A 14,456-nucleotide genomic window follows, 5' to 3' on the forward strand; every position below is an offset into this window, starting at 1 on the left:
CTGCTTTCGGCCTGGAGCTTACAGCCCCCGTCTTTGCTGAGACTTGGGGTTGTCGGCTCTCACCTGGGGCGCCCGGAAGCCTCTGCCTTGCCTTCAGCCCCTCCCAAGCTGGCTGGAGTGGCTTGTGTGGCCTCTCAGTCCGAATACATAGGTACCCGGTAGCTGCCCATTTCCGGGTGAGCCCCATCTTCACCCAGGCCCAGGTTGGTCCACCCATCTTGCCAGCAGCTGCAGAGAGTCACAAGCCTCGAGATGCCTTCTTCAGGGCCTGGTTGAAGAAGATGGCCAGTGGACAGCCTGCTCCCAACTAGCTGGGCCAGAAGATCAGAAAACCCGGTAGCCCTTACTCTTGCCCCAGGGAATCAGAGCTCTGCTTTCTCCCCACGGAGACTTGCCTTCCCAATCTTTATGGCTGTGGGGACCGCGTCTGTAGCTGGGACTGCACCCGGTTGGGCCTCATGTGAAGGCAGAGAGAGGGGAAGTGATTAGAGTGAAGCTGAGCAAGAGCTGTGTGGGGCTGTGGGTTCAAATCCCAATGGCGTCTCAGAGCTTCCCGCCGGTAGTCTCAGCTCACCTTTCATACGGTGAGCGAGTGCCAGTGTGCCGATGGGCATGTGCTTGTGCTGAGAGTGGACACACAGCCCCATCTGTGTGTCCTCGCAGATGCTCAGGGGGACCTTCTTGCCCTGGGAGGTCTGCTTGCTGATGGTCTGGTCTGTGTTCTGAACTCAATTGGACACAAAGCCTGTCCTGTGAATTTCTGGCATTTGGGATTTTTGCTTGACTTCAGTTATGGGTGGGATCTTTAGGTCTTGATAGGACCCAGGCTCCAACCCCCTTCTGGGGCATGAGAAATCCAGAGACCAGGCCCTGGCTGAGACCCAGACATATGCACAATCATAGCAGAATCTTCTACACCCCTCGTTCATGCAGCTTTCGGTCATCTAGGTTGTGTATGGGAGGCTGGCTTACTGCAATAAGAATGCCCCCCTCCAAAAGTTGTACGTGGAAGTTTTGTAAATCGAACCCTTATCCTTCATCTTTTAAAGAATTACTACCGCAGTCCTTTTGTAAAGTGAAGAATTTTTTTGTAGAGTGGACCACTGCCCCTTGTTGACCTCTCATGTCAATCCACATTGTGTGACATGGTTTTCTTAAGGCCAGGCCTGCCTGTGACATGCATTCCAAGCCCAGGGAACAAACTCCATACAAGTCCTATATACCTGTCATTGTACCCACAAGTCACCCCTGCCTTTGGGGTTAGAGGGAAAACAGTCCCTCCTTGTGAAGGACCTTGAGCACAGCTGAATGTAGACAGCATGATCCCTGCTCCCTCCCCTCCTTCTTAAGTTGTGGGGTCCAGTTTGTGAGTAGGGGAGCAACATGGTAACTCTTATAGCACCCAGACTCTCCATCCATTTCACACCTCCAGCATCCTATTTTGATGAACATCAGGATTGGTTTCTTTCCAATACTGGAAGCCCCATCTGTGTAAAAATCAAGCACCTCACCGAGGCCCTAAGGCTGTGTTGGCTTCCTGGTGGATCAGTTTGACTTGGAGTGAAAAGTGGCCACAGTATGGATGAATGGAGAGGATTTAGGAGATGATCACACATTCTATCAGGAACTCAAGCTTCTGGCTTCCTCTTCTCTCAGACAGGCATGGATTAAGTTACCTCTCCCAATGTCAGTATCTCATAAATACCCTGGCTTGGCCTGTCTCCTAGGGCTGTAGTGTAGACCAAGTGGAATCATGAAAGTAGAAGCATTTTGAGACCAGAAAGAACTCTTTGGCCCTCAATATCACCCCTGCAGTGGGGTTTCTCCCCCTGAGCCCAGGGCCCCTGGGCAGAGGGCCAGCCTGCCCGATTGCATAGCATTTGAGTAGTCTAGGTTCCAAACCACTTTTGCCTGAGTTATCCTGATTGTCCTCATTTCTCCAGATTGGCCTCATTTGTGTCTCCTTCCAAGGGAAGGCACAGGAGTAAGAATGGAAAAAGAACTGGGCAGAATATGTAAAGTGCAATACAGCTTCCCCAAACGGACCTGGGTAGGGAATGGCAAAGCTTCATGCCTTTGCAGGACCTACAGAAGATAAAACATTTTTATTTTCATGTCCAACCACCCCCTCCCCCGCCCAGCATACCCTTCTTCTTCCTCTGCCTCCTCGCCTGTGAAGAAATGGCAACATTCCAAGAATCCTATCTCTGCAAAGGGAAGAAATGTAAAGGGGAAAAGAAACTGGAGAGCAGAGATGGTTGTAATGGAGGGTTTCCCAGCTTTTCAGGAGAATTCACATGCTTTTGTCGGTGGTGGCCAATGACAAGATGGTACAACCTTTATCCTATTCCGAAAACAGAACAAAGGGCACAGCATCTGTGGTCAGCCGACACCTATCTCGGCCTTTGGGGGTGGTCTGGTCTCGTACTTGTGATTTCGATGGTACGCGGCCCCCACCGAAGGCTTGCCCCTGCCCATGTACATAGCGCATTGTCCCTGTGGGCAGGCCCAGCACTTTCCGTCAATGTTGTACTGTACATGATGAGTTGCGTTGGTCTCTGCATTTTTCTGCAGAAGGGGAGTAACTGCTCCAGGTACCTTGACCTTTGTACAGCCCGGAGGCCAACACTGTGGGCGTGACTCTTTAGCGACAAAACCCTTGTGGTGATGATGTGTGTATATACATAAGGATATATTGGGAAGATTTCTAAATAAAAGTTTTGCAAAGGGACCTGGACTCTGTACTTGGATCTTGTGTCCCAGGCCTGAGAGTTGGGACATTAAAAGGAAGAGCCTGACAAGAGGCTGTGTCCCTGGGAATGGAGGGGCCTCCAGGACTCAGCTGCCCCCTACCCTGAGGCTCCCCGCCTTAGGGGTTCCATTCTTTTCCCTTTCCCAGGCCTCACAGAGGGTCCCTTCTGAGCACTGTGCACCCACACTTGTGGCGCAGGGCCACCCTGCAGGCAGTTCCCTCTGTGTGCTGGGCTCAGCTTCCATGGCTGGGGTGGTGGCTTTCCTCAGAAGTTCAGGACAGATTAAGGTCTCACCAGAGGATGGTCCCAGGTGCTCTGATGACTCCAGGGAGGCTGTAGCTCGAGTACCTGACTCTGGAGGACTGGGGGGTACGGGTCTCACGTGGGGCTCAGGGACAGCCTGAGGCTTTGGGAGAAGTGATCGGTGAGGGGAGGCTTGGGAACGGGAATGCGGTAACAGACAGAACTCTGGGCTCGGTGGGCAGAGAGGGCTCCGCCTATACACTGTTGGGACTTCAGAGACCTCAGTGGGTTAGCATTTCCAAGGGAGTACCAGTCCTTTCTTCATTCATTTAACCGCATTTTTTGAGCCCATACAACGGACCAGGTGTTATTCTAGGTACTGGAGATCCAGCAGTGAAGACAGCCAGGATCCCTGTTCTCGAGTTGCTTGAATCCTAGCAGGGAGGCAGTAGGCACACAGACACATACAGCACGTTAAATATGTTGAGTACAGTGTAGATATAGTGAAGATACAGCACAGTAGAAGGTGATTAATAGTAGGGAGAGAAGATGTGCCCAGAAGGGAACTCAGGGGGCCCCTGGATAGCTCTGGCCCATTTGGGGTCAGCCTAGCTCATTCCGCCAGGCTTTGATCTTGGCTGCCTCTGTCCCAGGGAGCTAGCAGGGCTAGGGCCGGGCAGAGCCTGTAGCGAAGCTCCTGAGCTTCTAGAAGACTCCCAAGTATACATCTCCCTGGCCCAGGACAAGGAGGCCCTTGGGCAGATAGGATGATGAGACTTAGTCCTGGGACAGGAGAAGTGGGGGTTGGGTGGGAGAGGGGGTGGGGGAGAGAGAGAGACGCATGTGTATGCAAGCAGTAGAGTGACATTTCAGAAGCTAAGGTAAGAGGGGGATTTGGGGTCGAGGAGAAAGTGGTAGCCGAGGCCAACACAACGAAAGCTGAGGCTCTGGTGAGAATGGCATCTGGAGGGGAGCAGAATGTGAAGGGAGGAACACCCATTCCCAGGAGGACCTGTCCCAGGAGAGGGCAGGGACTCCACTTCCAGAGGGGTGAGGAGGACCTGACTCTGCGGCCAGCAGGCAGAGGCTGTGGGGCTATTGACTGCCCAGCTGGGCCAGGCCTTGGGGGGTCGTTTGACTACTGTCCCCATCTTCAGATAGGAAGACGGAGGCCCAAAGAGGAAAGGAGTCTTCCCAGGGCCACACATCTCATGGACAGTGACAATAGTAGCAGGCAGGGCAAGGCTACTTCCACCTCAGGGAAGAGACTGTGTTCTCACCATTCCACCGTTTGCTTTCTCTGCTCCTGTTGTACTCTCCTTTCTGTCCTGGCTGCCATTTTGTTTTTAACCGTTCGGTTTTACACCTTTTGTTTCTACCTATCATCTGCTCCCACCTTCCTTTTGTCTGGCTAACTTGACCCCAGCACCCAGAAGTCTGTCCTGACTCTATGGGGCCTTCCTTCCCTCTGTGCTCACCTGTCTGCTTCCACAAACATGAGCTCCCCAAGGGCGAGACCATCCCTGATTCGTCTCTTGGCCTCTGGTGCCCCATGGCAGAGCTGGCATGGGATCCTTTCAATATTGACTGAATGAAGAGATTCGCAGGTATGGAAACTCCTAACTCAGTGTTGAGGCCACCATGGAATGAGAGGGTGGGTGGGGTAGATGGGTCATCCCTACAAAGAGGCTTCCGGCAACTTCTCCCTGCCCCCTCCCCCCAAACCACTGTTCAGGGCTGGGGCAGATGGATAGCTCTGTCCCTGGGGCTGCTTCTGTTGGCAGGGAGGCGGGGTGTGAGCTTTCTTGTGGGGGGCCCCCAGCAGCCTGGTTATCGGCCTGGTTATTGCACTGGACCTGGGTGGGGCGAGGTGTGGCTGATGAAGATCAGGAGGCCGTTATCCCCGTGCTCACAGCAGCCCTGCCCCCTTGTGCTGCCCACGCCCCTTTCTCTACTTGCAAAACAACTAACGATGCTCTCTCTGTCCCTACAGCCCATGTGAGCCAGGGCTGCACATCTGGCCAAGGCGCTGAGCCATCAGGAGTCAGAGTAAGGAAAGGAATAAGTCAGGAGGCCCAGGGCATCCTCTCTGTTGTCCAGAGAAGGAAATGAGGCCTAGAGAGGGGATGGGGTTTTACCAAAGTTACTCAGGATTTGAATTCAGGCCTGAGTCCAGAGCCAGTGTTCACTGCCCTTCAAGAGAGGAAGAAGAAATAGTCCCTAAGTAGTTGGTGTTCTTAGACAAGACAGGCCTGTGCTGTGCTGGAGGAGGTAGTGGCTCGGCTTGGCCAGCAGTCTGCCCAGGACATGAGCAATCAATCGGTGGGGGCGCTGGAGAGCTCGCCTATAGCGACAGGTTCAGCTTGAGGACAGGCAGTAAGGACAGTGGATGTGGTGTCAATTCAGGAAGGGAGAGGCCAGGACATAGGTGGGATTGAGCAAGAAAGGCAAAAAGAGAGGCCCTTTGTGGGCCACAGAAAGAGCCTCGGCTTGGGGTCAGACTTATCTGGGTTTAAGTTTCAAGACTGCCACTGATTGTACTGCTGTGTGACTTTGGGTAAGTCACTTACCCTTTCTGAGCTTCAGTTTCCTCATCTGTTAAGTGAAGATATTAACTCCCATCTTCCAGTGTTGTCATGGGACTTCAAAATAATCTATATAAAGTGTTTGTATTTTATAGAAAGCCATTCTTACTGCTAGAAATGGGTTTGGAACAGGGGTATACCTGGGAATGGCAGAAGAGAGAAAGAGGGCAGAGAGGGAAGTGGGAAGATTAATCATTCACAGCAGTAGGAATTCCTCTGGACCCACTGCATGCTGGGTGATGCTGGGGGACCAGCAAGGGACTTTCTTCTTCCCTTGTCTGAAGGGCTCAAAGGCTGAAGGCTGGCTGGAAGCGAGGTGAAAGGGACCAGATCCAGGGCATTACAACCTCAGAGGAAAGTGCTATGTGCGAGAGAGGCCCCGAGGCTGTGGGAGGTCTGGCTTTGGCCCTGGAGGCCCAGGGTAAAAGTCTGCTGAATTGAAAAGAGCCTGGAGAGGGGCGCCTGGGTGGCTCAGTCAATTAAGCGTCCAACTTCGGCTCAGGTCATGATCTTCCGTTCGTGGGTTCGAGCCCCGCATTGGGCTCTGTGCTGACAGCCAGCTCAGAGTCTGGAGCCTGTTTCAGATTCTGTGTCTCCCTCTTGCTCTGACCCTCCCCTGCTCATGCTGTCTCTCTCTCTCAGAAATATAAAACATTAAAAAAAAAAAAAAAGAAGGAAAGAAAAAGAAAGAAAAGAAAAGTGCCTGGAGAGGAGGCTGGAGAAGGCTTCCTGAAGAAGGTGCCATTTCCTGCCTTCCAGGTGCCTTAGCAGGGAGGCACAGCCTGTCCTGAGCTCCAACATCTTCTCTTAACGGCAGATGCAAGTTGCTCCCAGGATGCCAGTCCTCCCTCCTGGGTGCCCTTCTCCCTGCCCAGGCCACCTGGGGTCAGGCGGCGCTGGGCTGCTGAGCTACCGGAGGCCCACTGTGACATTCCCTCGGGCTCTTCCTTTCTCTGCCACTCACTTGGTCTGAGCCCTGCCTCCCTCCCCAGCTCCTGGCCTTCTCTGTCCACACAATAACAGGATGTGATCCGTTCAAGAGAGGAAGTGGGGAGGACGGCCAGTGCTGATAGCGCATTTCTGACTCTCCACTCCACACCTCGCCTCCCTCCCCGCCTCCCCTCCCCTCGGGCTGCCTTCCAGGAGGCTGCCTCCTCCCCAAGGCCCTGCCTGCTTCCAGAGGGATGAGTTTGGGGTCTTGTGCTTCTCAGGCCTATGTAGGCCTGTGGAAAGGTGCACGCTGGCCCTCTGCAAGGCCTGCTCTTCAGGCTCCGGCTTTGCTGACCTGTAGACAATTGTCTGAGACACTGAGACTCAGGGAGGCTTGTCTGACAAGCTTGGACTCCAGGGTATTTTCTGGAGCAGCTGGAGCCTGGGAGTGGGCAGGTGAGTCCCTCCGCTTCCACATCAGCAGGGCTCCACCCAGCCTACTGTTTCCTTGTGCGCCTGATCCAAGGCAGTGGGGTGACAGAATCAACCGAAAGGTCCTCATCAAGGACTGACTGTGCCCTGCCGGGCACAAGGTGGGATAGGTGGCACAGATGGGGAAACCGAGGCTCTGAGAGGCAAAGGGACTTGTTTAAACAGCATGAGCTAGGAGGTAAGTTGGAACTAGAACCCAGACCTCTCAACACCCGCCTGGAGCCGTCTCTTGCCTTTCGGCGGGCGCTGTCCCATACAGCTTTGTGTGATGATGCACATGTTCTGTGTCTGCCCGGCCCAGTATGATGGCCACTCAGCACATGCAGCTGTTGAACACTCAACACGTGGCTAGTGTGACTGAGTAACTGAATTTTTAAGTTTGTTTACTCTGAATTAACATAAATCTAGACCTGTTGAAATGCCAACCCCCCAGGAAAGAGCAGATTTTCATAGAGAGAGGCCGAGGGACGCCAGCCCCAGACCTGGGAAGCTCAGGAAGAAGAAGTGGGTCACTGAAGGTGAGCCTCACCCGGCTGTGCCCAGTGTCTACAGTTAATAGCAAAGGGCTAGGTGTTTCACTCTGCTGTCTCACTCGGACTCCTCCCAACAACCCAATGCAGGGGGACAGTCACTCCCATTTTACAGATGAGGAAACACAGAGGTCAGAGAGGTTAAATGATTTGCCCAAGGTCAAGTGGCTAAAAGAGAAACCCAGCTGGAATTCTGATCCTGGCTGTTTGGGGAGCCAGTTCACTCACCCCACTGCAGGTGAACCCCTGAATACAGCTAAGATCACTGCAGAGAGTCACTGCCCCGTCCCGGGCCATCAGGATGGGACTACCTGGAGCGGAAATCAGAGGACTCCCCGCTACATTGTGAGAAGAGAGGTTTGGTTATGTTATTCTGTGAGCTCCCTGATATGGAGAGACCGATCTCTCCTGACTCAGTCTCATTGATGCAGACGGTGGTTTGAAGATAAATTCTCCTCTCTCTAGGCAACCCCATCCCCCTCGCCATCCCATAACTAGGCCCCTCGAAAGACCCCTGCCTTTCTGAGACCCAGTGGACCTACGGGACCAGGGTGAAAAACTCTTTCCCACCCCATGCCTGATGACAGCTCAGCCAGCTGCGACCCGGGAGCCCAGGATCCTTCGCCCTTCCCAGCTTACCCTCTGCAGCCTGGGACCTGTGGTGCTCCTGGGTCCCAGGCCCTGCAGGATCTCGGGAGGCTGGGCCTTCTGCCCTCTGGCCGTTCCCACACAGGCTGGCCTTGGTTCCTTCCCTCTGCTCCGCCCCTCTCCCCAGCGGTCCCCAGGGCACCGTGCTTTCAATGGGCTATCGGCTTCCCCATCACTCTCACGCCCCTCTCCATTACCCCTGAATAGGTGGGATCCAGACAGACACAGGCACTCCCAGCCCCAAGCCCCCAGGCAATCTTGTCCGGGCCCACCTGGGACCTCAGATCTCTGCTGCCGCCTACCTGCCTGACCAGGCTAGAGACCTAACGTCCTGGAAAGCCGCGCTTCTGTCTGGCGATGCACCTTCTAAAGTAGCTCTCTAAAGCGGCTGCCCTGGTCCGGGATGCTACGATTTGACCCTGAGCTTAACGACAGGTCTCCAAGACCCCAGGGGTCATCATTCAGGGCTTGTCTGCTTCTCCGCCTCCATTTGGTGGCGGTATCAGCAGATTCTGTGGGGCGATGCAAGGAACGGCTGATGGGGCTGGCAGGACGGGGCGGTGGGTGCCTGGCGCGGTTAGTTTTTGAGGAGGGGGGCAGGGGTGCCCACAGGCCCCTTCAGGGTCCACATCTGCTTGGTTGGGGCCCAGCCAAAGCGGGGGCCGGCCTGCCAGTTGCCAGGCTGGCAGGCTTTCTGTATGATGCTAATGAGGGCAGTGGCGGGCGAGGAGGGGGAGGCGATGCTTTTGTCCCGCACTAGTCCTTACTGGAGGGGGTCCTCAGAGAGAGACAAGGGGCCTCCTCACACCCAAGTGGCTGTGATTAGCCTGCCGCCACTCACCCTGATGGCTCCAAGTGCTCTGGGGGTGTGGACAGTTTCAGGGAGGGAAGGGGGGAACAAGCATGGTCCGGAGAGTGTCCTAAAACATCAAGCCAGTTCAAGGCCGGAGTGGAAAATGCTGTGCCCTCCCCTGCCCTCCATCCTCCCTTAAGGGAGTTCTCGTGTTCCATGTGCACTGTCTCTCAGTCCCCACCTCTGAGCCTTTTCCGCGGCCCAGGCGCCTGCCCTGATTACCCCACGACAGGTTCGCTCCTGTGTGTTCCATAGCCTCAGATGCTCAGAGGCTGCATCTGCTGGATTCCTGACCCCCACCCCACTGCACCCGCCCTCGCCGGGGACTGGGGCCTCCCTTGCTTCTGAACTCAGAGCCCTTTGAACTATACCCGAGTGCCGCTTACCACCTGCCCCTATTTGCGTCCTGGCCTCATCTCCTTATCTGGGAGTTGGTCAGGCTGGGACAGTATGTCACTGGTCACTGGTGGCTCCGTCATGCCCAGAGTGTGTGGGTGCGCATAGGTGCTCGGTAAATATTTACTGAATTATTTCATCGGATCCTCATGGTGAGTGGGCACGAATGGGTCATTACCTTCATTTTGTTAAGAGCATTTCCAAATCTATGTGAAAATAGAGAGGATAATATAATAAATGGCATGAATCCATCACCAGCCTCAACAATCAGCCACATGGGTAATCTTTGTTTCATCTATACCTCCATCCCTCCCCATACTCCCTGTCTCACAATAGATTATCATGAAGCAAATCCCAAACATCATGTTATTTCATCTGTAAATTCAGTTAAAATCTTTAATCTTACAATTAAAAATATCCACTGAACACCCACTCTGACTGTTTGTGTGCTGTGCTCTGGGAAATTCCTACTCATCCTTCAAAGCTCAACTGAAATGACACCTCTTCCTAGAAGTCTTCCCTGATCTCTCCTTCCTCCTTGGGGAGTTCAATGGCTCCTTCTCTGAGGTTCCAATTGTAGACTTCCTTCACAGCACCGGTGGCTTTTTAGTAATTGATTTGTTTTTAACCTGAGGTGGAAGTATAGTGTAATACTTGAGAGCTTTAGAATCAAATACATGTGGATTCAAATTCTGGATCCACTGGCTTTCTGAGTTTAATTTCTCCGGACCTCAGCATTGTCTATGGTAAAATGGGGAAACAGCACTCACGTCATATTGTGGGGATTAAATAGGCTTGAGTCCGTAACACCTAGCACAGTGCCTGGCACATAGGAAGCATGCCTTCAAACAGTGCTAGCATTGCTGACGTCACATGTCTTTCCGGACTGAGCTGCGGGCAGGCGCCAGGTGCTTCCTAGGTGTGTCCTGGCACCTGGAGGGCCTCTCTAGAAGAGCATGATGGGGGCAGGCTCTCATCAGCCAGAATATAGAGAGTCTGGGCTCTGCCATAATGTCCTAGTGCCCTTGCCTGTCCAGAGACACATAGTTTGTCAAAGAGAGGCTCCGGGTTAACACTGGGCTCTGTAAGGGCACTAGCGAAAAATTCGGAAGAGTGACTTGATTTTGCCTTTTAATGCAGAGATATTTTGTTTATTTTTAAGCCACACGTTTTTTTGTTGGGGCTTTGGTTTTTGGTTTCTTCCCCCCTCTCCCAACAAACATTTCTCTGGAAAGATCAGAGAGGCAAACAAAACAAAATAAAATCACCAACTTGGCCCAGTTCATCATTGAATGGTTTATTGTGTTTCCTCCCTTTAAAAAAAAAAAAGAGTCTGTATTTGGGGGTGCCTGCCTGGCTCAGTCAGAGGAGCATGAGACTCTTGATCTTGGGGTTGTGAGTTTGAGCCCCACATTGGTTGTAGAGATGACTTAAAAATAAAATCTTAAAAAAAAAATTCTGGGTTTTTCCTCCAACCATGAAATTGTGATTGCATTATGTTTAACTTCCATGTGCAGCTGCAGGCTTTTAAAGTCATTTTCATTTTGAAGACCAGAGTCGACTTCCAGACCAAAGCTCCAGGTGTGAAGTGTGCAGACGGTTTGAGTTTGGCTTCTTCTACACCGACTTAGAGGTGGTGAACGTGTGGCCAACAGAAAGTGCCCATAATGCCTCTCACTGCCCTGCTGGGGTTTCTGTTCCGAAAAAGGACTGGTTTGGGACAGGGCAGTATAGCTCAAGCACTGGCTGCCGTGTTTAGATCTGAGTGCTCCTAACATTTACCAAGTAACTGCTGTTACCAGGTGTTCAGATGCATTGCCCTCTCTCTGGCCAATCCAGTGCAGCATTGCTGAGAAACAGAGGCTCAGAGAAGTGGAGAGTCTTGCTCAGGTCACATGACTAGTGGTGGGTGAGGGTCTGGGCCCCAGAGACTCCAGCATTGAGGCCATTCACCTGTCCCTGCCCCTTCCTGGGTTCTACCTCTCTCCGCAAGCTCACAGCTCCAACTCGCACACCTGGAGTGAAGGGGAGCTCACCACCTTTCAGGGGCTTCTTTGCTATCTATCACTAGATAATCTTCAAGACAGGCTTTCTCTCCGTGAACCAAAAGCAGTCTCTCTGTGACTCTTTGCATCCCTAGCTCCACGCTCAGAGGGCACAGAGGATGATTTTTCTCTGATCTAGGACAGCCCTGCAGATAATTGGAGACAGAGACTTTTGAGAACGCTCCTTTTCAGGCTGAAAATCTCAGCTTCTCCAAATATTTCATAGACTAATGGCAACATTGGTAACCAGGGAAGAAAACAGTTTTAGTTACGGTGAAATAAAATCAGTTACATGACTCCAAAGGTCCTGAAATGTGGAGCGTACCTGATGCCTGTAATTTGATCCTAAGTGGTGGAAACGCTATATGTGTTCCTCCTTCATTTTCCTTTTGATTCAGACGGAGAGCCACTCCCCATCCATCCACACAAGCACTTCCTGGGGCTGGGTCCTAGCCCTACTTCTCATGGCCCCCTATCCCAGCCACATCAGCCCCGCCAAGGCCTGTTACCATCCGTAAACTGCTGAATTCTAAGCTACTACTTCTGGCTCAGATCTCTCCCATGCACCAAGCTGCATCCTGAGATGTGCCCCGGGTGTCGTGAACTCAGTCCGCCTGCTCTGGAACCCAGGATTTGGCTCATTGCTTTTTGCTTGTCTCATCTACCAGCCCTTGAGTTCCCCTCCAGCAGGGCTGTGCTCGGCATAGAACAGAGTCTGGAGAGTTTTGTTGAATGAATACACACTCTCTCCTCACCCCCAACCTGCTGCTCTTCTTGTATTCTTAGCACCCGCATGCAGGTGTTGTCCAACATGGGGGACTAGGTGCAACTTTCTCTACTCTTCTGAGTCCCTCACTCCTCACATCGAGTCACCCTAGCCTGCCGGATGTACCCCTTAAATTGCTCTTCCACCCTCCCCCTTCTCTGCATGTGCTGTCCTAACTCCAGATGTGCCTCTTGTCTCCTGGGTCCCCCCCCCCAACCCCAGCCCACCCACTGATCACTGCTTTGTCTATCTAACCCATTCTTCAGGCTGTGATTGGAGACATCTCGCTGAAATGCAAGACTGCCCATGCCACGTCCTTGCCTAAAATACTATAATGGTGTGGCTTTACCTTTAAGGGAAAGACCAAATCTCTTAACAGGTCTGGCAAGGCCTTCAAGATCCCTTTCCGGACCACTTTCTGCTCTCTGAACAGGCTGATCCCCTGTGGCCCCTCCTGCCTGCAAGCTTTTCCATCTGCTCTTCCCCAGCCTGGAAGTAGCTCTTCCCTATGACCTCCCAAGCCCGGTGCTTCAGATCGTCTCTCCCTGTGTCCTGGGGAGTCCTCCATCACTGCCCCACAGCTCCCAAATACACATCTCCAGCCTGGCCCATGCCTCCTAACTCCAGACACACATACCCATCTCCAGACAAAAACCGTGATTCCTGCCCCGGCTGAACCTTCCCCATCTCAGTCTGTGGTAACTGAGCAGCCTCAGAACCTTGAAATCATCCTTGGGTTTTCTTTTCCCATCACATTCTGCGTCATGCTGGCTTTACCCTCAAAGTGTATCTAGATTCAAATCATGTATCCCTACTTCCATGGCTGCTGCCTTGACCCAAGCCTGTTATCCCTTGCCTGGGGTATTGTCGTGGCCTCCTAACTAGTCTCACTGCTTCACTTCTGCTCTTCTTGTCTCCTGGGGTCTTTTCTCAACATAACAGCCACATCATGTCTCCCGTGCTCAGAGCCCAACAATAGCCTCTTCTCTCTGATTCAATGCTGAAGTCTTTGCAGTCACTCACAAGGCTCCAGATGAGTGGATCTCCAGCAGTCTTTCAAACCTCCTCTCCTGCATTCACTTCTTTATTAGCCACACTGATGCTTTCCTCATGCCCTTCCTCAGGACCTTTGCACTTGCTGTTTATTCTCCTTGCCTGCAACCCTCTCCCTTCTGACAGCTGAACTTTCTGCTTCCTCAACTCAACTCTGCTCAGATGTTACCTCTTAGAGGAGTCTTCCCTGATGAGTCTATGTAAAATAGCACACCCCTCTCTGCCAGCACCCCATTCTCCTGAGCCTGTTTTGTCTTTCCCATATTGCCATCTGACCTATTTTATCTATTTATTTGTTTCTTGGATAACCCCTCTAGAATGTAAGCTCTCTCAGAAGAGGGAATTTTTTTTGATAATTGCTATATCCCTGGCATCTCAAAGAGTGCCTGATTCACAGGAGGCATTCAAAAATATTTGTTGAATGAATGAATAAATGAATGAATGAATTTTAGACTTAAGTTATCCTTTCTTGATTTCCTACAGTAGAGGGCATCCCCATTTATATAAGCCTGGCACTCTTCTGTCTCCTTTAAAATATTTGGTGCAATTAAGTTACAGTTGACTCTTGAGCAAATGGGGGTTAGGTACCCTGACCCCCTCAAAGGTCAAAAATCCACATACAACTTTTGACTCCCCACCAAACTTAACTACTAATAGCTTACTGTTGACTAGTAGCCTTACTGATAATATGAACAGTTGATACACATATTTTGTATATGTATATATTTTGTATATGTATTGTATCCTATATTCTTACAATAAAATAAGCTAGAGAAGAGAAAAGGTTATTAAGAAAATCATTAAAAAAATGCATTTACAGTGCTGTACAGCATTTACTGAAAAAAATCCACATATAACTGGACCCAAGCAGTTCAAACCCACGTTGTTCAAGGGTCCACTGTAATCAGAAAGTTAATTAGATAATTATATAATGTAAGCCCTATCTTCTCACTACTGTATTTGCAGCACCATGGTAGACACTAAATATGTTGAGCGAATGAATGAAAGCAAGCCATTTGGGAATGCTATTTGGGAAACGGACCAATACATAGGTGCTAGACAGAGGCACTGAGCTCTGGGCTACACATAGGGATGCCTAAGGTGTAGCCCTATCTGTCCTACTAACTTACTGTGTGACCTTCAGTTAGTGACTTTCCCTTTC

Source organism: Hyaena hyaena, unplaced genomic scaffold (assembly GCF_003009895.1).
Source record: "Hyaena hyaena isolate Hyena2069 unplaced genomic scaffold, ASM300989v1 scaffold_831, whole genome shotgun sequence".
NCBI classification, from domain to species: domain Eukaryota; kingdom Metazoa; phylum Chordata; class Mammalia; order Carnivora; family Hyaenidae; genus Hyaena; species Hyaena hyaena.